The 24,167-nt window shown below is 42.4% G+C and overlaps 1 protein-coding gene across 1 annotated transcript in view; it reads right to left on the bottom strand.

Annotated features, from left to right (window-relative positions):
- LOC138950612 (coagulation factor V-like) overlaps positions 1-24,167 on the bottom strand; it is a 391,727-nt gene that overhangs the window by 116,909 nt on the left and 250,651 nt on the right. The window lies entirely within an intron of this gene.

The raw sequence follows: 24,167 nt of genomic DNA on the forward strand, positions 1-24,167 counted from the left end.
GTTCTCTCAAAACTTTAGTACTCTGTTGAAAAGCAAACAGCCGAGGGGTGAGCAGTACTTGTGGGTTCTCTCAAAACTTTAGTATTCTGTTGAAAAGCAAACAGCCGAGGGCTGAACAAAGCAAACACCCATGGGCTGAACATGCAGTACTTATGGGTTTTCAGAAAACTTTATTACAGAATAAAACCACAAAGCAAACCTCCTATGACTTAAAGCAAAGCAAACAGCCATGGGTTGAACAGTACTCGTGGGTTTTCTGAACACTTTATTACAGTTTAAAACCACAAAGCAAACCGCCTATGACTTAAAACAAAGCAAACAGCCAAGGGCTGAACGGTACACATGTGTTCTCTAAATACTTTAGTAGATTGTTGAAAACCACAAAGCAAATAGCATGGGCCAAACAGTACTTTGCGGATTGGATTCTTTCAAAACTAAACACTAGCATAGTACACTTGAATATTACAGGTGGAATCCTTGATATTATTGAACTTATTTGAAAGAGATGATACATAATGATCTGAAATGCTTAGAATACCTCATAATCACCAAACAGTAATACAGTCTTAATTGTCATGGTTTAATATGCTACAATCATCAATGTCATAACTTATGTGGAAGGGAAAAATATTATACTATTGATGCCACACATGATGAGTCACATACTTATGAAATGAAATTAAAAAATGTTTATACGTACTTCAACCCTGTTATCTCATACCGAGGTCAACAACAGCTTTCTTGACTGTTTGCTTAAAGTAGCACACCGGGCATGAAGGACAGTGATAATCCCATACGATACGCACTTGGTCACATCAGAGAGAAAACAGACTGATAGAAAAACCAAAAAATGCAAAAGAAAACTGTGACCTTGAAATGACCAGAAGGTTGACAGTGTGTTATCAATATATATCAACATGACCAGAAGGTTGACAGGGTGTTATCAATATATCAACATGACCAGAAGGTTGACAGGGTGTTATCAATATATCAACATGACCAGAAGGTTGACAGAGTGTTATCAATATATCAACATGACCAGAAGGTTGACAGGGTGTTATCAATATATCAACATGACCAGAAGGTTGACAGGGTGTTATCAATATATCAACATGACCAGAAGGTTGACAGGGTGTTATCAATATATCAACATGACCAGAAGGTTGACCGTGTGTTATCAATATATCAACATGACCAGAAGGTTGACAGGGTGTTATCAATATATCAACATGACCAGAAGGTTGACAGGGTGTTATCAATATATCAACTTGACCAGAAGGTTGACAGGGTGTTATCAATATATCAACTTGACCAGAAAATTGACAGGGTGTTATCAATATATCAACATGACCAGAAGGTTGACAGTGTGTTATCAATATATCAACATATAATAAATAAATAAATAAATGAAGAATACTTGATTTTCAGCAAGTTTGTATACATGTACATTACATATCTAAAAGATTTTATCTTGGACCAGTTTTCAAGAACATGGGGAAGTGGGTGTTCCAAACTTGCAGTAAACTTCAAACTTGTCATGTGACTAATCAGCATTTATGATTTTCTTTCAATGATTGATTCCCAAACGTTAACAGTGGGCTTTTACAGAATGCCTTGCTGCTCCATTTAATATCTATTTCACTCTATATTTACTCAGATGCACACTTGTATCATTTTGACAGGGACTGTTGTAGATATTATATCATCTTGGCAAGGTGTTATAAATACCATATCATCTTGGCAAGGTGTTATAAATACTGTACATGTTATCATTTTGACTGGGTGTTAAAAATATCATATCTTGACAGGACAGGGTGTTATAAATACCATATCATCTTGACAAGGTGTTATAAATATTATATCTGCTGGTTTGGATGGGATTGAGGGCGGGCTGGACCGTGTTGCATCTGACAGTGACGTAGCCTGACAGTCCTCAGTGTCTTCTCTCAAAAGGAGAGATGTGAATTTGGCATCATTATCAACTGTTCCAGATTTTACACACGTCACATCACACTGAAAATGGACTGATAACAAAAAGAAAAAACACAATGTCACCCTGAGATGACCAATTGGTTGACAGGGTCTAATAAACATTATATCATCTTGTTGTGTACCACACTGAAACTGAAAGAAAACAGCTTGATGCGGTCTTCATTTAAAGAAGAAAATAACACAAAAAACATGTCACCCTGAGATGACCAAAAGGTTAACACTGGGTCCTATAAATATTTTATTATCTTGCTGTGTACCAAACTGAGAAAGGGAAAAATCTTGCAATCGGCCATTTAAGTTCTGAGCCAAAGTGTCCCCATGTGTCCAGCCAAAGTGTCCCCATGTGTCCAGCCAAAGTGTCCCCATGTGTCCAGCCAAAGTGTCCACAGTGTTCTGCTAAAGACTCCCAGGACATTTTGGTTCCTGGTAGAGCAGTTGAAAAAAGAGATGGATAACAGTACACAGTAGATCCCTCTCTGAACTGTTCTATGGTGATCAGTCATGCCAACGTCACATTCACAAGACAGTGTTCTATGGTGATCAGTCATGCCAACGTCACATTCACAAGACTGCTCTATGGTGATCAGTCATGCCAACGTTACAGTCACAAGACAGTGTTGTATGGTGATCAGTCATGCCAACGTCACATTCACAAGACAGTGTTGTATGGTGATCAGTCATGTCAACGTTACAGTCACAAGACTGCTCTATGGTGATCAGTCATGCCAACGTTACAGTCACAAGACAGTGTTGTATGGTGATCAGTCATGCCAACATTACAGTCACAAAACAGTGTTGTATGGTGATCAGTCATGCCAACGTTACAGTCACAAGACAGTGCTGTATGGTGATCAGTCATGTCAACGGCACAGTCACAAGACAGTGTTGTATGATGATCAGTCATGCCAACGTTACAGTCACAAGACAGTGTTCTATGGTGATCAGTCATGCCAACGTTACAGTCACAAGACTGCTCTATGGTGATCAGTCATGCCAAAGTTACAGTCACACGACTGCTCTATGGTGATCAGTCATGCCAAAGTTACAGTCACAAGACAGTGCTCTATGGTGATCAGTCATGCCAACGTTACAGTCACAAGACAGTGTTCTCTGGTGATCAGTCATCAGCAGCCAACGTTACAGTCACAAGACAGTGTTCTATGGTGATCAGTCATCAGCAGCCAACGTTACAGTCACAAGACAGTGTTCTATGGTGATCAGTCATGTCAACGTTACACTTAGTCACAAGACTGCTCTATGGTGATCAGTCATGCCAACGTTACAGTCACAAGACTGCTCTATGATGATCAGTCATGCCAACGTTACAGTCACAAGACTGCTCTATGATGATCAGTCATGCCAACGTTACAGTCACAAGACAGTGCTCTATGGTGATCAGTCATGTCAACGTAACAGTCACAAGACAGTGCTGTGTGGTGATCAGTCATGTCAACGTTACAGTCACAAGACAGTGTTGTATGCTTTTTCAAATAGTGACGAGCTCGCTTTCCCTAACAGTTAAATATTTTAAAAAACCACTTGTGTATAACATTTCTGATTGGCGGCCTATACCCCAGACGGGGTCAGGCGTAGGTGAGGAGGAGGTGAGGTATAAAATTTAGTATGACACACCAAGCCATGTAGTATTCTCCAAGCAGATTATTTCTATCAGAGAAATAAGACAAGACTACAATGGTAGAATAGAGATGTATTGCAAAGCAAACTTACCACTGCTTGTATAATAAAACAGAGCGGGTCTTTTCACTGAGGTTGATGGGGCTGGCGTTGGTGATGCAGATGGTGCTGGCGATAGGGCTGGCGATGGCGATAGGGCTGGCGATGGGGTTGGCGATGCAGCTGGCGATGGCGATAGGGCTGGCGATGGCGATAGGGCTGGCGATGGCGATAGGGCTGGCAATGGGGCTGGCGATGGCTATGGGGCTGGCGACGGCGATGGGGCTGGCGATGGCGATAGGGCTGGCGATGACGATGTGGCTGGCACTGGAGAGCTCAGAGAACTCAGAGAACTCGGAGGACTCGGGGGAGGCGGCAAGCTGGAGGCGGGAGATGGTGCCCTTGCCGCCTCCAGGTCCTCAAGATTTTTAACAAACTCTCTCAGGTCGTCTGAAACAGGGAAATGAGCATTGAGCGTCATACACAGGGAAATGAGCATTGAGCGTCATACACAGGGAAATGAGCTTTGAGCATCATCCACACAAAGATCTTCTACTGCTTCGCTAAGATGCGTCATTCAACCGCAGGCAGTCATATGATAACGGTTTGTTCAAAAGTGTATAACTGGAGATGGCCTACGTGACTGCAGCAAAAAAAGAAGGGAAAAAAAACAAGTCGCGTAAGGCGAAATTACTACATTTAGTCAAGCTGTAGAACTCACAGAATGAAACTGAACGTAGTCCGCCGCTAGTGCAAAAGTCACAGTCACAAGACAGCTATGGTGATCTGTGAGTCATGCCAACGTTACAGTTACAAGACAGTGTTCTATGGTGATCAGTCATGCCAACATTACAGTCACAAGACAGTGTTGTATGGTGATCAGTCATGTCAACGTTACAGTCACAAGACAGTGTTCTATGGTGATCAGTCATGCCAACGTTACAGTCACAAGACAGTGCTCTATGGTGATCAGTCATGCCAACGTTAGTCACAAGACAGTGCTCTATGGTGATCAGTCATGTCAACATTACAGTCACAAGACACTGCTCTATGGTGATCAGTCATGCCAACGTTACAGTCACAAGACAGTGCTCTATGGTGATCAGTCATGCCAACGTTATTCACAAGACAGTGCTCTATGGTGATCAGTCATGCCAACATTACAATCACAAGACTGCTCTATGGTGATCAGTCATGTCAACATTACAGTCACAAGACAGTGCTCTATGGTGATCAGTCATGTATACGTCACAGTCACAAGACAGTGCTCTATGGTGATCAGTCATGCCAACGTTACAGTCACAAGACAGTGCTCTATGGTGATCAGTCATGTCAACGTCACAGTCACAAGACAGCTATGGTGATCTGTGAGTCATGCCAACGTTACAGTTACAAGACAGTGCTCTATGGTGATCTGAGTCATGCCAACGTTACAATCACAATTCAGTGCTCTATGGTGATCAGTCATGTCAACGTCACAGTCACAAGACAGCTATGGTGATCTGTGAGTCATGCCAACGTTACAGTTAAAAGACAGTGCTCTATGGTGATCTGAGTCATGCCAACGTTACAGTCACAAGACAGTGGTCTATGCTGATCAGTCATGCCAACGTTACAGTCACAAGACTGCTCTATGCTGATCAGTCATGCCAACGTTACAGTCACAAGACAGTGCTCTATGGTGATCAGTCATGCCAACGTTACAGTCACAAGACAGTGCTCTATGGTGATCAGTCATGCCAACGTTACAGTCACATTAAGTCTGTTGTAAGGCATCGGCCTGTCCCTCATCCCCCTCACCCTCCTCGGCACTGGAGCTACCGGCTCAACCAGCCTGTGCTGGCCATCTGTTAAGGGATCCTCGGGCAAAGAGGGACCTGCGCTGTCCTGCCGCTCTCCTGCAGTCTTTGCGTGCCAGCAGTAGGCGTCCAGATCGGACAGGTCCGGTTAGCTCTTCACCCTGTGGTTAGTGTCCGAGACATAGATGTCTTCCAGGCATGGTACTCTTCCGCCGATCGGCGGAAATCCGCCGAAAACGAAAATCCGGAAAAGGAAAAAAAAAATTAAAAAAAAAACCAAAAAAAAAATCCAAAAATCTGCTGATTGACTTGAGATTATTATTTTTTCTTACTCAAGCCTTGTTATCTTTCACTTATATCCCTCTCAGCTTCAAGGAGAGGGCACTAAACACATTTGAATTAGTAAAAAGTCGTCAGCTTCAGGGGGCAGCGCCCCCTGACCCCCACAAGGGGCGCTGCCCCTTGACCCCGCCAGGGGGCCGGAGCGGCCCCCTGGACCCCCGGCTTTATTTCAGCTGAAACTGCCATTCCTTCAGTACCATGCCTGGTCTTCATCATAGGTGATTGATCAGATCCGACAGGTCTGGAGTAAAGTTGAACTTCCTTGGGTTAATTGCACGTGACCAGGAAGTCCTCATCATCCTCGTCTGTGATTGGCAACACCCGGCAAGTCTGGAGTGAAGTTCATCCTGGGGTTAATAGGTGTGACCAGGACGTCCTCATTGTGTCTGTGATTGGTCAGATCCGACAGGTCTGGAGTGAAGTTCATCCTGGGGTTAATAGGCGTGACCAGGAAGTCCTCGTCATCCCTGTCCGTGATTGGCTGGCTAGGCCGCCACGTCCCCCGCTCGTCTCCTGACCCGACTGTCTAGGCGGACACTCCACCCGGCTTCTCTTTCTTGGTGGCAGCCCCCCTTTGCCAATTTCGTTGTCTGAAGAGTCTCGGCTTCTGTCTAAAACGAAATCATCAAAGTCTCATTAAAATGGTGAACAATCTGAGGGTTATTAAATTTGCCTTGTCTGAAAAGAAATCACCAAACGCTCATGCATTCAAGCGGTTGAGGCACTTTCAAGAATTTTGAACAGTTAATGGGTAATAACATTGCTTTGGCTGAAACAAATCATCAAAGGCTCATGGAGGTCAGCATTCCATTAAAAAGTGGTGAAAACTGTGGAGAGAGACAAGGTGGAAGTATGGGGAAAGTCAGCCTCAAGTTGGGCATGTTTCGGTGCTACTTGCTACTCTTGCAGGGACGTTTCAAGTTCGTCTGATGATATGTAAACTTCTGAAATCACTTTGACTTGCCTTGCTGTGTGGAGGGTTACACACACACACACACACACACACACACACACAGACACACACACACACAGACACACACACACACACACACACACACACACACATACACACACACAGACACACACACACACACACACAGATGAAACATACAGAAAAAAAGCTTGCTTGCTCCTAAATGACCGTTCAGGTTTCAAAGGATGCCAGAAAAACACCAATGACTGTTTTATGTGATTTTGGAATACCCGGATTGTAAGTCATTTTAAGTATGGAGCTTGACACGTGAACTGAGAAAGACAACCAATTGGATCGATCTCGAATTGCAATATTAGCTGAAGAGACAATCACAAATATTACCAACCAATTGGATCGATCTCGAATAGCAATATTAGCTGAAGAGACGACCACAAATATTACAAACCAACCCATTGGATCGATCTCGAATAGCAATATTAGCTGAAGAGACAATCACAAATATTACCAACCAATTGGATCGATCTCGAATAGCAATATTAGCTGAAGAGACGACCACAAATATTACAAACCAACCCATTGGATCGATCTCGAATAGCAATATTAGCTGAAGAGACAATCACAAATATTACCAACCAATTGGATCGATCTCGAATAGCAATATTAGCTGAAGAGACGACCACAAATATTACAAACCAACCAACCAACCCATTGGATCGATCTCGAATAGCAATAGTAGCTGAAGAGACGATCACAAATATTACAAACCAACCAACCAACCCATTGGATCGATCTCGAATAGCAATATTAGCTGAAGAGACGATCACAAATATTACAAACCAAACAATCTGGCATTCTGTACAAACTTAGTGGCTAACCACAGATGGTCTGTATTACTAAGAACACAGGCCATCTTTGAATGCAACTAAACGTTTATACAGCCGATTCCTATGAAGTACCATCTTATCAAACTATATTTTTTTTTACAACAAGAAAATCCAATAGCATTTGCTATTGAAAAGGCTTCATTACACACACAAACACAACACAACACACACACACACACACACACACACACACACACACACACACACACACACTTACTGGTGTGAGCCACGTTATCCGGTCAGTGAGTTTGCACAATCATTAAGATGCCGGGAAAAATGAGCAGAGTTTACAGGCCGATTCTGTCCAGATTTGAGATGAAACTTTATTTTGTAATTCTAAATGAAGTTGGAAAGAAATCATTCGCCTATTTTGAAACTTTAGCTAAGCTGACATTTTACATGAATAGAGATGCCATGAAGTGTATGTTGACATTCACTATCATAAAGTGGTCAAAAGGCAGCTTAACGGTGCTCCTACAAACACACACACACACACACTTTCGTATATTATAAACATAAATCATCCAAATTAAATATACCGGCCTCTTTCGGTCACATCGCTGCTCTTGCCGCTGCTCTCTCCAAACTACGGCGTCCATTTTCAGTGTCAACTGAACTTGTGGCGCGCCGAACTTGTGTGACCTTGTGTGAGGAATTTTACCGCGTAAGCGCGGTCACGTGTTACGCAAGAGGTGTGTAAAAAACATGCATCCGTGACATTTTACCTCCATTTTCCTGCCTGACGTAAAACGAAACGAAACTTAATTTAGGGGTATTTATTGACCGTTTTATACGGCTTTTGACAATATTTTCCTATGCTGCCGGCAGGATATACCGACCCGGCATCCTTATGAGGGTGTGTAAACTTGCAAAAGGCAGCTTAACGGGGCTCACACAAGCACACACACACACACACACACACACACACACACACACACACACACAAATACTCACATGCACGCACACACACACATGCATGCACACAGTCACACACACACACACACACAAACACACGCACGCATGCATGCATGCATGCACTCACTCCATAAAAAGCCGACATGAATAATACCTTTCCGGTTTCAAATGATGCCAAGAACAACCCAAAGCAAATGTACCAATACTACCAATTGAATGACTCAGGTTTCTGTGACTTCATGCCTTGATTCTTCTGCATTTATTGCATTTACAAACTGAGTGGCAATCATAGATGGTGTGGGTTAGCCAAGAACACCGGCCATCTTTAATTGCAACTTTAAGTCTGTACACAGAATCTACATCTGTCCGGTCAGTAAAAACTGTGTTAAAAAGTTGCCATTAAATATATTGATAAAAACGTTTTTGGGTATATATTGATCAAACTTAGCTGCTATAATGCAAATTAAAAACGTCCCAATTAAATCTCATCCAGCCAGTGTTGGATAGATATGAGAGACCACGTGCCAGTGTTGGATAGATATGAGAGAGACCTGCACGTGCCAGTGTTGGATAGATATGAGAGAGACCACGTGCCAGTGTTGGATAGATATGAGAGAGACCACGTGCCAGTGTTGGATAGATATGAGAGAGACTACGTGCCAGTGTTGGATAGATATGAGAGAGACCACGTGCCAGTGTTGGAAAGATAGGAGAGAGACCACGTGCTGTTCAGTCCTTACTTTCAACTGCAAATACTGTGATCTGCCAATGTGGGTGTTTTTTAGAATGTAGCACAATTGTGTTGTATGTTCCTGTGCTTTTTACTCTGGGGGGGAGGGGGGTATGATGGGGGTAGGGGGGATGGGGGGTAGGGGGGATGGGGGGGGGGGGGGTAGGGTGGGGAGGGGGATCTTGTCTGCAAATACTCTGCGTGTGTTAGGATTCATTAGGCACAAAAAAAAAAATGCTTTGGTTACGGTTTCATGGCCAAAAAAAATAGGGTAGGTAGGTCGATTAAACTTTTTTTTTTTTTTTTTTTTTTGGTTGGTCCCTCTTGAAATGATAAAAATATTTGTGTATGCAGGATATTCGAGGTATTTTCATATTGGTGTATTCGTCCGCTTCACTGCCATCAGGAGTCAAACGAACACACTTGAAGTAGCATGGGGCAAGCTAGGAAAAGATAACTCTCGCTGCAAACCACGCCCACTCAAAAATCCGGTCGGCGATTTGGCTCCGGACCCCAGGGTCAGGTTACGGCAAAGTACGTCGTTTTAAGTGGTTGGTTGTGGACAATACTGACCGGTACCACTAGCAGATACATAGGGCTAGAGGTGCATCGACATTTTTTTCGCCAGGTCGCGAGAATTCTATAAAATAAATGCAAGCGAACTTTTGACATTTTTTTCTTTTTGCGATAGGGCGAGTGCACCACCGAAATTAGTTGATGAGAACGTAGTCGGGTGTTTCATCTTTCATTAGCAACTGAAAAAATAAGGGGAAAGTTCCGTAAAGGTTCCCATTTCAACGGAGGAAACGACCTACCCCCCTCTTCGACAAGTAGTTACGGAGAATGCCGAAGGCTTCCGAGCGAGAGTCACGTGACCCGAACGTATAATTTTGGCGGTTGTCTGCTATTTTGTTGTTCCGACAATGTGGCACATCTGCGCTTTTCCGACGCTTCACACAGCAATTCTGCGTATGGATACTTTTTTCAGAAAGATGAAATTCTAAATCGCCGAAACTGTTCTTTGGTAAGTACGGAATCCAACAAAAGAAATGGCTGACGACGATTCGAATGCATTGGCGAAACCGAAAGTGAGAAGATGCCATCATCATCATCATCATGGCGGAAGACAGCGAGTCGGATAGCGTGTTGAAATGATTAGGCTGATTCGTTCGCGCTGATATTTCTCAAACTGGCAAACGAAAGAAACTCTGCTGATGGAAGTTTAGTTTGAATTGAAAGTGAAGCATGTTGACCAGTTGTGGTGGTGGTGGTGGTGGTGGTGATGGGGGGGGGGGGGGGGGGGGCAGTGTTGACTTTGACACGAACAGAGTACACAGTCAAATTGGGATCAATGGGAAACAGATACGATATTGGATCAAGTTACAACTGTTTCTGTATGCCTTTCAAAGGATTTTTTGGGTATGGTAATTTTATCACTTTGATATTTCATATCATTAAAATTACCCATTGTGTTGTATTGTAATTATTACAAATTTTTATACAAATTACAACAGTCAATATCTTCTATTAGGTCATAACTAAATATGCATGAGTTTAAAGAGGAAAAAAAGTTAGAAAAACCACTGGCTGGTAACACAACTGAAAGCCCACAACACTGTGTCTTGCAAAAGTGTGTGTGTGTGTGTGTGTGTGTGTGTGTGTGTGGGGGGTGTAAGGCAGCAGCAGCTTGAGTGCATGAGGTAAGTAGTAAAAGGGATAAAAACCAACACAAATACAAAGACAGTATTGTAGTTGAAAAGGTAGTGAGTGGACACAACAACAAATAACTGATCATAAATATATTTACATGTTATATCAAAATCAATATTTTAATTTTATCATGAATGGACCAGTCATTTTGGTAATGCAGCTTTTATTTCAGTTCAGCATGTTCATAATTATGCAGCAGTAGGGAGGTTGACATTGTAAGAAATTACCTTCGAGACAGTGTTTCTGTTTACCTAAGAATTTTTGGAACAAAGAAACGCATCAGACTCGGTATGTGCCTAATTTATTGGAAGATTATCAAGATCTTATTTTTCCATATTTGGAAGATAATCCTGATTCAGATGTGGAACAACCATCAACAAATAAGAAAAAAATTAGCAGCAATGTCTGGACATAAGAGCCAGAAACAATAACTTTTGAAGGTTCACTCAGTACATCAAAATTCAGATTTTCAGGCAGATAAAAAGGTCCTGTTACACTTTTCTGTGTGACTTCCTACCCCGCAACCTGTTCTGTTGTATAGTATTTATGACAAGAAAGCCCTTTAAATCCATTACAACAGGTTTTAGCTGAAATTGTGTGCAGGACAGGTTGTAAAGGGTGCCAGTCACTTTTTCAGCAGAATTTTTCAGCAGCCCTAAAATCGCAATTGTTAAAAAAATCATTAAAAAAATCAAATATGTACCGATCTTCAAAATTTAAACTGCTTTACAATTCTGATGGCTTGGAGAATGTAGATACATATAAAAAGTTTGAAAAAATTCCAAAGAAAAATATGGTTGCCCCATGCTACTTGAAGTGAAGTGATTTGATGTGGAAACTTTCCAAGTTTTCGAGAGTCATGCCAAAGTCCAGTTCGAAAGAGTCTTCGGGCTCGGCACTTATTTTCGTCGACCCAACACATTTTATCCCGAACAGTTTGCCGTCCAAAGTTGGATGAAAATCATGAAAAATGTCCACCAAGGTTGCACTCTTCGAGTACCGACTTATCAGTCGTGTTTGTTCGATATGAACTCACTTTCCGAATACGATTGCAAATGCAGACGACATCTTTTTACGTTCGCGCAACGAACGAACGCACGAGACTGACTTCCCTTGGATATGGGAGTTGTAAAAAGCGGAGTGGTGTCCCTTGTCGGGCTTCTTGTTGTCTGCTCGCCGGCGATCGATGTTTTCTCTGTGCCGTGGTGTTGTCGTTTTCGGTGGGTTTTTGTGTGTGTGTGTGGTTTTTTTTTTGTGTATGTATGTTCATTTTATTTTTAGCTTTAGGACCAAAAAAAAAAAGTTTAGGGTCGGCCCCAAAAGTTAGGGTCGGTCGGGAAACCGTAACCAAAGCATTTTTTTTTTGTGGCCTTAGCACGTTGTGTTATTAAGTTCTGCATTTCTGAGTTATTTTACTCGAGGGGGAAATCTTGTCTGCAAATACTCTGCCTATGTTAAGGTTTTGTTAGTATGTAATGTGTGATTGTTTTTACACCCCCGGTATAGGGGTGTGTATAGGATTCGCTCGATGTGTTTGTTTGTTTGGGTGTGTGTTTGTGTTCGCATATAGATCTCAAGAATGAACGGACCGATCGTCACCAAACTTGGTGAACAGGTTCTATACATTCCTGAGACGGTCCTTACAAAATTTGGGACCAGTCAAACACACGGTTAGGGAGTTATTGGTGGATTAAGATTCTACAAGGACTTATAGCGGGACATATTAATGGTCAAAGGGAAATAACCTTCTCAGTTGGTGGCAGTGAGAATGGTTATTTCCCTTTGACCAACGGGGGTGTTTTTCCTACCTCGGAGGAATTTCTTGTTTCTTCTGCGTTCCCAAACTTTTGACTCCTGGGGTGAATATTATGGGGGGAGATTTGAGTGACAGTATACGCGTTGTGTCTTTACCTGCCGTTAGGGCCGGTAGCAAGACACGGGGGTCAGGTGTGTGCCAGACATACATGTGTGATTGCAAGTGCCGAGACTTTGGCTGGAAACTCGGGATAAAAAACGCATGCATCAGTCTTTGCGTAGGCATTGCAAACGAGGTAGGGATAACTCCATTCGCTTGGACTCTGTACTCAACGTTGACTCTGCAAAATTGAAAAATCCATGTCGTACCCAAAATCAAACCCTAGCCGAGGACTCTGGGAAAGTTAGAAATCTCGGCCTACCTGAGATTAAACACTTGCCGAAGATTTTTGAAGAACACAAACCTCTGCCGTAGCTGGGATAGAACCCTCGTCGAACACTCTCAGAAATTTAGAAGTTCCTGCCATTCTCGCAATCAGACCGGTTGCACTGAACACGCTCGGAAATTAAAAAGCCCTGTCGTATCTGGGATAGAACCGATGCTGAACACTCTCGGAAAGATAGACACCTCTGCCGTACCAGTGATCGAACCCACACTACAAATTCGGGCAGATTCAGATATCCTTATCGTACCTGAGATCGAATCTCCCGAAAACTCTGTGAAAGTTGGAAATCCATATCATACAAGTGATCTAACACACACTGAAAACTCTGGGAAATTAAGAAATCCCTGCCGTACCTATAATCAGATATCAACCCCCCCCCCCCCCCCCCCCCGAACTCTAGGAAAGATATACATTTCTGTCGTACCAGTGATCGAACCCACACTGAAAACTCTGGGAAATAAAGAAATCTTTGCTGTACGTACCTGAGATTGACCCCCCCCCCCCCCCCCTCTTATAACTCTGGAAAAGTTAGAAATCCCTGCCCTACCTGAGATCGAAGCTGCGCCAAAGTTGAAATGTGAGAATGATATCTGTAACCACTAGGTTACTACAGTTACAACAGGTAGCTTCTCAGTGACCAAGGTAGAACACCCATTATAAACTTCTCACAGATTTAATAGTAATTTTATATTTTATGATTTTGTTAAAATGTCTTGTCTTCTTCTTGGCGTTCGCAGAGGTTACACAATCAGTCCAGCGCTGGTGATAAATGTTGTCGTTTTCTCCAACTCATGTCGACTGCCATATAGATTGGTCTGCAAGGGAGTTGGTGACGGCCACACTTCTTTTCGTTCGTCATCTAGTAAGAGACTGTGAGATGTGTTCCGCTGTTTGGTCCTCTTGACCGCAGGCACAGGTTGGTGATGGCGCCAGCTTGAACTTTCGGTTCATGTGAGCATTGAGCCTGTTGAGGTTGACTTGCTGCTCTCTGGAGGTAACATGTGGAACACTGGTGCAGATCTGGATGCCTGGTTTCTCTGTTGCCTTGGGGGTTTCCTCTTCTTCTTGAGTCAGAGTGTTCTGTGGGAGGACTTCCCTGTACTGTCGAGAAAGTCTCTTGATCTCGTGTACAAAACTGCTCCGTTTGAGCCGGTTCTTGAAAACGACGTTAAACACCAAATAAAGAAAGAAAGCCGGTTCTTGGTGAGGTTGCTCAGTCTGTGCTTCATGGGGTGGTCGGGTAGGCACTTGAGCTTCTCGGCCTGTACCATAGTCTTGGCTTCTCTTCTCTGACAGAGGGGTTGGATGGTGGTAAGCTTCTCCATTTCCTTGATGGGCGTGGATTTCATTGCACCAGTGATGAGTCGGAGGGCCTGGTTTTGCACACGGTCGAGGGTCTGCAGGTTTGTCTTGGCTGAGGTTGACCACGCTGTGGAGCCGTACTCAAGGTGCGGTCTGATTGTTCCCTGGTATACTGTCTTCAGTATCTTCTCGTTCGCTCCCCAGGTGGCACCTGCCAGCTTCCTGAGTATGGCTAGCTTGCGCCGGGCCTTCGTCTCTGCCTGTGCAATGTGTGGTTTCCAGGTCTGCCGTCTATCAAAGGTGACACCAAGGTACGTCGCTTCTTCATCCTCTCTCAGAGGAGTTCCACCAAGCCTAATGGTTCCGGCTTTCTGCTTTGGCGACAGTGTGAATAGGGTGGTGGAGGATTTCTCCTTGTTGATGGAAACGCACCAATCTTCTGCCCATGCGTTCAGCCTATCTGCCGCTTCATGCATTCTGTAGGTGGCAGTACTTGCGTGCTCCTCCTTGCACCAGATCACAAGGTCGTCTGCGTAGAGAGCAGCTTTGTCTTGTAAAATTGTCGTTAGTTTTTTGTTGTAAATGTTATTTTTGTACCCTTTCTTAATATAAAATTTGTTGATTTCTTTAATGATTAGCAGTTTGTACATAGCATATGTGTTTGTGTGTGTGCTTGCGTGTTTTTGTTTGTATGCATATGTGCTTGCGAGTTTTTGTTTGTATGCATGTGTGTGTGTGTGTGTGTGTTTGTGTGTGTCTGTCTGTTTTAATTAAAGTTGATCATTGTTATTTACTTGTTATTAGTTTGTTATTATAAATATTAATTGTATGGCACTCTGTTTAGTAAAATTGTTGAAAGATTTACCGACTACCAGTTTTGACATGTTTGGACTGTGTGCGTGTGTGTGTTTGTGTGCGCGCTTGTGTGTTTTTGTTTGAATGCATGTTTGTGTGGTTGAGTGAGTGTGTTTGTGTGTGGCTGGTAACTTGATCATTACATGGCAGTTTTTTAAACAACTACAACAGTTGAATCAGTAAATAAATAAAAAAAGAAACAACATTAAAATACATATAAAACACACACATATACCGGAACACGATTACAAACAAACACACAGTACATATAAATCAGAAAAACTAAACAAACCCAAATAAAAAAATTATACAAACTAAAATCCCACACTCACACATACACACACACACACACACACAGGCATGCACACACACTTGAGGTTACATGCACACAAGTTATTTTTCAATAAGGTGTGTTTGGAAACTGCAACACACACACACACACACAAACACTGGACACACCAGGGGCGGATCAGTTTATTTTATGGGGGGGGGGGGGGGGGGTTCCAAAAGTATATTGTGAAGATATGGGTGCGAAGCGCCGAGCTGACGGCGCAAAGCGCCTAGCTTGCTAGGGGAGTCCGGGGGCATGCCCCCCCGGAAAAATTTCAAAAAAAAGATGCAATTTGGTGCATTCTGAGGATGATCATTACCAGTTTCAGGCAGCCCTCTTTTTACATTTAGTCAAGTTTTGACTAAATGTTTTAACGTAGAGGGGGGAATCGAGACGAGGGTTGTGGTGTCTGTCTGTCTGTCTGTCTGTCTGTCTCTGTGTGTGTGTAGAGCGATTCAGACCAAACTACTGGACCGATCTTTATGAAATTTAACATGAGAGTTCCTGGGTATGATATCCCCGGACGTTTTTTTCGATAAATACCTTTGATGACGTCATATCCGGCTTTTTGTAAAAGTTGAGGCGGCACTGTCACACCCTCATTTTTCAATCAAATTGATTGAAATTTTGGCCCAGCAATCTTCGACAAAGGCCGGACTTCGGTATTGCATTTCAGCTTGGTGGCTTAAAAATCAATTAATGACTTTGGTCATTACAAATCTGAAAATTGTAAAAAAAACTAAATTTTTTTTAAAACGATCCAAATTTACGTTTATCTTATTCGTCATCATTTTCTGATTCCAAAAACATATAAATATGTTATATTCGGATTAAAAACAAGCTCTGAAAATTAAAAATATAAAAATTATTATAAAATAAAATTTCCGAAATCGATTTAAAAACAATTTCCTGATTCCAAAAACATATAGATGTGATATGTTTGGATTAAAAACACGCTCAGAAAGTTAAAAAGAATAGAGATAAAGAAAAGCGTGCTATCCTTCTCAGCGCAACTACTACCCCGCTCTTCTTGTCAATTTCACTGCCTGTGCATCGAGCGGTAGACTGACGATGCTACGTGTATACGCTCTTGCTGTAAAAATGCAGTGAGTTCAGTTTCATTCTGTTAGTTCGACAGCTTGTCTAAATGTTGTAATTTCGCCTTACGCGACTTGTTTTGTTTTGTTTTGTGTTTGGTCAGTTTGGGATCAGAAATCCCCAACAACAACAACCCCAAAAAACACACACAAATTAATTTTTTTTTTGGCTGGGGGGGGGTTCCGGAAACCCCAGAAACCACCCCCCCCCCTCGTCCGCCCCTGGCAAGACCGTATACTTGTAGCATCGTCAGTCCACCGCTCGTGGCAAATGCAGTGAAATTGACAAGAAGAGCGGGGTAGTAGTTGCGCTGAGAAGGATAGCACGCTTTTCTGTACCTCTCTTCGTTTTAACTTTCTGAGCGTGTTTTTAATCCAAACATATCATATCTATATGTTTTTGGAATCAGGAACCGACAACAGGGCCGGACCAAATGAGTTGTAAGGGGGGGGGGGGTTCCTCCTTTTTTGGGGGGGCAAATCAGCGAAGTGGCGAACCCACAAGCGCGCGCCTGCAAAGCAGGCGTGCGAACTAGGGGGGTCCGGGGGCATGCTCCCGCGGAAAATTTTTGAAAAACGGTTAAAATCTGTGCAATCTGGTGCATTCTGGGCCTTGTTTTGAGGGTTAAGAGCAGCATTGTTTTGGTGCTAAAACTAGTAAAACAAACAAACACTCAAAGCAAGGTACATGCTTTTTCCAGGGGTGGGGTTCCGGAACCGTGCCCCTGGAACCCTCCCTGGGTCCGGCCCTGGACAAGGAATAAGATGAAAGTGTTTTTAAATTGATTTCGAAAATTTAATTTTGATCATAATTTGTATATTTTTAATTTTCTGAGCTTGTTTTTAATCCAAATATAACATATTTATATGTTTTTGGAATCAGAAAATGATGAAGAATAAGATGAACGTAAATTTAGATCGTTTTATACAAAACATTTTTTTTTACAATTTTCAGATTTTTAATGACCAAAGTCATTAATTAGTTTTTAAGCCACCAAGCTGAAATGCAATACCGAAGTCCGTCCTTCGTCGAAGATTGCTTGGCCAAAATTTCAATCAATTTGATTGAAAAATGAGGGTGTGACAGTGCCGCCTCAACTTTTACAAAAAGCCGGATATGACGTCATCAAAGGTATTTATCGAAAAAAACGTCCGGGGATATCATACCCAGGAACTCTCATGTTAAATTTCATAAAGATCGGTCCAGTAGTTTGGTCTGAATCGCTCTACACACACAGACAGACAGACAGACAGACACACACATACACCACGACCCTTGTCTCGATTCCCCCTCTATGTTAAAACATTTAGTCAAAACTTGACTAAATGTAAAAATGGAACGTTCACGCTGTTTCGCGCTTATAGCTGTAATTGCTGGGTGCCTCTTAAAACATGCTACGGTCACGCTTGGCTGGACATCGCTGTGGCACAAGAATCATCGCTTAAATATGTAGCGTGTTATGCTTTGGTACAGATCTGGAAGAACATTTTATGAAAACAGTACCACTGGTACGCGTGATTATGAGGCCCAGCAAATTTGCGTCAGTGCTTACACGCACATAAAACTTAACCAGTGTGTGTATCAATCATTTTTCTAAAGACATGCAAAGTCATTCCCGCAGTGGGGCACTGCGGTTATGAAATTAAAGGCCCCTCCTGTTTTTGGAACCGCAGGAGCTTTCTAGTTTGCTGTTAGGTAGATTTTTGGTTCCTCTTTCCTGTCATGCTCTCTTTTTCTTCATGAATTCTTTTCTTTTTTCTGCCTTCTTGCTCATTCACCTGTATTTTTTCCAAAAATCTCTTCTCTTGCTGCTTGTCTCGCGATTCATGTATAGTTTAATCTGTTAGTGTTCTGATGTAAGTCCAGCAGTAGATAGGTTAAGCCTATTTTAACATACTGGAAACTGGTAATCTTCCAGTAGGTATTAATTTAGTTTTACTAAAACCTGCTGGGACACAAGTAATGGGTTAGTGCATTTGTAAACAGGAATCGCTTGACAAGTGGCCCCCTTCATCCCCCCCTTCCTCGTCCTGATATGGCTCTGCGTAGTCGGCTGGACGTTAAGCAACAAATAAACAAACAAACAAACAAACAAATGCAAAGTCATGAATTTTTTGGACCCAAGGGAACACTCCTATGACGAGATTAAAAACTTCTTTCGAAAAATTGCATAATATTTTAACAAACACCTGTAACAATCCATAATTTCGCTGGAAGTATCTCTAGTATGTTGGTAAAATATTCCAAAAGTTTCAAAGCAATCCACCAAATCATTGCTAAAGTGCAGACTTTTTTTGTCATGATACCCCTAAAAAATGACGCAAAAAGTCCTGTTTTTGACCGCTCTTGCGATCGACACCTGCATCAGTAGGAATAGCATAGCACGCGAAATACGCAAGGTAGCAAAAGAAAACAATCTATTCAGGGTAGATAATTGGTTTGACTTTCTTCTCGTATGTCAAAGTTGCAAAGTTTCGCCTATTGTGATTTCTTGTCAATTTTTCATTCGGCTCTTCCGTTTTTGTCTGGTCGAAGCTCGACAGTTTGTTGTTCACGCGAGTGCATAAATTAACCTAGTTATTACGTGATGTTTGGTCAGAGTTCGATTCAACTGAGTGATTCCGGCCTCCATTTTGTTTTACACAAACTCATGATGACGTCTGACATAGTTTGCTAGTGACTGTCTTTTTGTGCATGATGTGGTGATCTACCTGATCTAAATTTAGATCCAAAACTAGGTCAAGACCAGCCGGGTCCGAGTACGAAATTAATTCGTAAAAATATCGCAGTTCTTGACTCTTTGTGTGCAAGTCAATGAAACTTGGTAGTTCCTCTAACGGATAGCTGCCTGAGGTATGACTAAAAGCCCCAGGGGCTCCGTGCACCTAGATTTGACAAGTTCAGTACCTTTAAGATGCCAAAAATGTAAAGAAATTCACCGATTCGTAGCTTTATCATTGTCTGCTACACGAGACTTCGAAATGGCCGCCAGTAGAGAGAACCGGCTGTGACGTCATCTAGTGTCCGGAAACCGAAAGTTAGACGGCTTACGCTCAAGTGGGCGTTTGCCTACATCGAGCATCAACAACACGCCGAAGGAATGCGCACGGCTGCTAAAAGCTATGAAGTATAGAAAAAAGGTTCAGGCATCAGTTGTCACCTTTTTCCGATTGGCTGTGGTGTGTTTTGCGACACTTTCTTCCAATGCGAACGCAGTTAAGCCGGTGTAACACGAAATTTTTACTCCACGAAAAATGTACTCCGGAGTAAATATTTCGTACGAAATTCTTACTCCGAGTACACTTTTCGTACGAGAAAAGAACTCCCCAAGGCACGAAAAAATTACTCCCTCCACGAAATTTTTACTCCCCATTTTTTTCACTTCCAGTAAAAATCTCGTACGCAAAAATGTGATGCGGGCGAAGGGATAATGCCAATAAGTGATCTCGCGCACATGAATGTCGCGCTACCCTCCTTCCACCACCAAGACTAACAGGGGACAAGGGAGTAAACATTTCGTACACCTGGCATGGGAAGTTAAATTGCTTGTGTTTGGGTGAAGTAATTTATTCATTATTCATTCGTCAGGGGAGTAACATTTTTGTACGAAATGTTTACTCGGAACTCACCTGTCTTGGGGAGTAATTTTCTCGTGTAATGGGGGAGTGCTTTTTTCGTAAAGGGAGTAACTTTTTCGTACAAAATGTTTACTCCGGAGTAAAAATCTCGTGGGAGTAATTTTCTCGTGTTACACCGGCAAGAAAACCTGGCACACAAAAAAACAGCTGTTGCCTAACGCAGTTCCAGTTCCGACAATTGTTGACCACTCACAGGTCAGAAACCGGATACGAATATCATCAGAACAATGCTTTCACTAAACGCAGACGAAAGGAAGTGAGTACATGTATACTGAATGTGTTCTGTAAGGGATAGGGGTTCAGTGTCACCACCCACCTGAAAGTTCCCTCTCTCTCCCTCTTTTACACTCACCTGGATAATCGATGAGTCTCAGTATTAATCAGTGTCCGTCCATACACACATAGACATTCACACAAACACACACACTTACACACGTTGTTATCTTTTAATTCAGTGTTTTATTAAATGGATAAAGAAATCGTTAATACAGCAATACAGCAAGCTTGCATCAGGGACCTATCTATGCTTGCATGAATAATTTGCTGTTGGATATCAAATCTGTGTAAAACAGGGCTCGTTGTCCACACCTATATTGCAGCAATATGAGGACAACTTGCATTTCCATTTTTAGGGAGGTGGAGCTATTTGCGGACATCCATCACTATATTGCAGCAATTTGCGGACCAAAGGCCGCCTATTTGAGGACGTCCGCAGATAGTCGCATTTTTCGGCCGATGTCTGCAATTTGCTGCGATATAGCGATGGACGACCCCATTTGGTCCGCATATGGCTGGAAATCCACAAACACACACACACACACACACACAAATCCACAGACTCATACATCCATACACCCCTTGCATACAGTCAAAAGGCTAACAACAACAACAACAACAACAACGTCATGCAGAGTCGTCATCGACGTACAGATAAATGAATTCACCATCGTGTTTTCAAAATGTTGAGTATATAATTATGTTTGAATAACTAAATGTATTTGATAAAATTCGTAATTAAAATGCTCACTCACTCTGACCTCCTCTCTCTTTCACACACACACACACACACACACACACACACACACACACACACACACACACACTACTGCAGGTGTTATATAATCAGACGCACTCTATGCTGACAACCGGAAACATGATTACAGAGCAACAAAAGCAGGGACAATTCGACGACGCCAAGCGATTAGTTGAGGGCGTGAAGTGTTCGAACCTCCTAGGGGGTCCGGGGGCATCCTCCCCCCACCCCCCCCCCCCCCCAACATTTTTTATACAAGCAAGGAAAATGGAGCAATCAAAGCCAAGAAACTTCCCCTAATACACCTTCCAAAAATTAAATTTAAGAAGACATATTTAGATCAAAACAAGAAAAATTTACTGATCTGGTGTAACTTGAGCCAACAAATTACACTACTTTCTGAAATCGCCACTTAGAAAAGAAAGGCCGGCTCCTTCAAAAACAAAAAACAAAACAACATTAGTCCAAATGGGCGTTTGCAACACTGTACCCTACACACAGCAGGGGCAGATCACATCATTTTTAAGCCCCTCCCCCCCCCCCCCCCCCCCGGAAAATATTGATAAAAACAAGGAAAATGGAGCAATCTGGTGCAATCTGAGCCAAGACACACTGCCCCTAATTGATACACCTTCCAAAAAGGTAATTTAAGAATACAAATTTGGATCACATCAAAGAAAATTATACTGATCTGGTGCAACCTGAGCCAGTAAATTACCCAACTGCCTTCAAAATCTGTCATTTAGAAGACAAAGGGGGAGGGGGGGCGCAGGGGCAGAGGCGTACCCCCTCCCCACCCCCCCCGGAACATTTTGATTAAAAACAAGGAAAATGGAGCTATCTGGTGCAATCTGAGCTATCATTTTTCTTTATTTTCAAATTTTATCTTTTAATTTAAATATTTATTTTCAAAGTAGACAATTTATTTTAGGTCGATCATTTATTCAACGCCGATGCAAAATTGTCGTCGAAGACCAGCGCAGGTATGTACAGGGTGACACAAAAAAAACAGAGCCCACCAAAAGTTTAATATTTTCTGAAATAATCAGCCGATTCTTTTATTTTTTCAGGTGAGCCAAGCTGAAATGATGTTCTAACAGCCCACCAAGTTTGAGCTTCAAGATGTCATGGACAACGGAGCATAAGACATTTATAGTCGAGGCCTATTTTCGGTCGAATTCTATCCAGACTGGTCAGCCGCAGATGTGGGATCGCTCTTACAGCTGCTGTTATTGCTGCCTTAAGATCAGGGATGGTCTGGGGGTTGTTGCCATATACCCTGTCCTTGAGGTACCCCCACAGATAAAAATCTGGGGGGTTCAAGTCCGGTGAATAGGGGGACCACTCTGGGTCACATCTGCGGCTGACCAGTCTGGATAGAATTCGACCGAAAATAGGCCTCGACTATAAATGTCTTATGCTCCGTTGTCCATGACATCTTGAAGCTCAAACTTGGTGGGCTGTTAGAACATCATTTCAGCTTGGCTCACCTGAAAAAATAAAAGAATCGGCTGATTATTTCAGAAAATATTAAACTTTTGGTGGGATAGATCTGTTTTTTTGTGTCACCCTGTATGTACATAATTATGATAGAATATTGATGTATGAATTGAAGAAATGTATAAGAACACAAGAATGTATGAATGACAAAGAACAAATGTTTATTTTTGAATGTTTTATGTATGTTTTATTACGGACACAAAAGCTCAGCAATGCAATTTCTCTTTTAGAGATTAATAAAGTTATTATTGTATTGTATTGTAACGAGGTTATAGTGACGGCGATGTATCCAAGGGAAACAACTGTAAAAACTGCATGGCCAGGGAAATACACAGACTGATCGAGTTTCTTCCCCTATCCGACCGTTCCTAACTGATTACTTTGACCAGACCAAATGGGGAATACATTTTAAGCGCATGCTGTTGCTTTTTCTGCACATTAACACAAGCAGACGATCAGAGCGCAGTCTTTTTTTTTTACCTCTACTGATTAACATTGGCAATTGGGAATGAACAAACCATCAACCCAACGTCCGCCCCATCACCCTGCACAAAAACAACGGGCCAAGCCCGCGCCCCTACCGTAAACTACCTTGTATATGCCCAGTATTGAGTAAACGCCCACCCCCTACTTTGGGCCGAAAGCTGTGCATAGGGCATACTACCTAGCAAACGCCCAACCCCCACTTCTTGATTATTGATGTCATAAACATCATTATTGGAACATTTTTGTTTAATTGTTTGTTAACTTACGCATGCGGCACAGAGTATTCATCCGAGTGTATAATGCCAAGATGCATCGAAAATTATTCTGCGCGAGCACACACACACACACACACACTCTCTCTAACACATGCAGACATCAATATAGTGCATACACAGGCAGGTGAAACACACACACACACACACACACACACACACACACACACACACACACACACACACACACACAGGAACTTAAAAACAAAAGGCAAAACTATGTGTAACTTTAAAGTCATCCAATGTATCTTCCGTACTACCAGGGATGTTGCTACAAATTCATACCTATAGGACAAATGTCCTGAGTTCTTCAGCATCAATAGGACATTTGACCGCTTTCAGAAAGTGTAATAGGACATTATGAATTTGCGCCAAATAGCTTATAACACATTCCATGGAATTGTTCCAAAGTCATGCGCCCACACACACACACCCACACCCACACCCACGCGCGAGCGCTGTAGAACACAC

This window comes from Littorina saxatilis, linkage group LG16 (genome assembly GCF_037325665.1).
Source record: "Littorina saxatilis isolate snail1 linkage group LG16, US_GU_Lsax_2.0, whole genome shotgun sequence".
NCBI classification, from domain to species: domain Eukaryota; kingdom Metazoa; phylum Mollusca; class Gastropoda; order Littorinimorpha; family Littorinidae; genus Littorina; species Littorina saxatilis.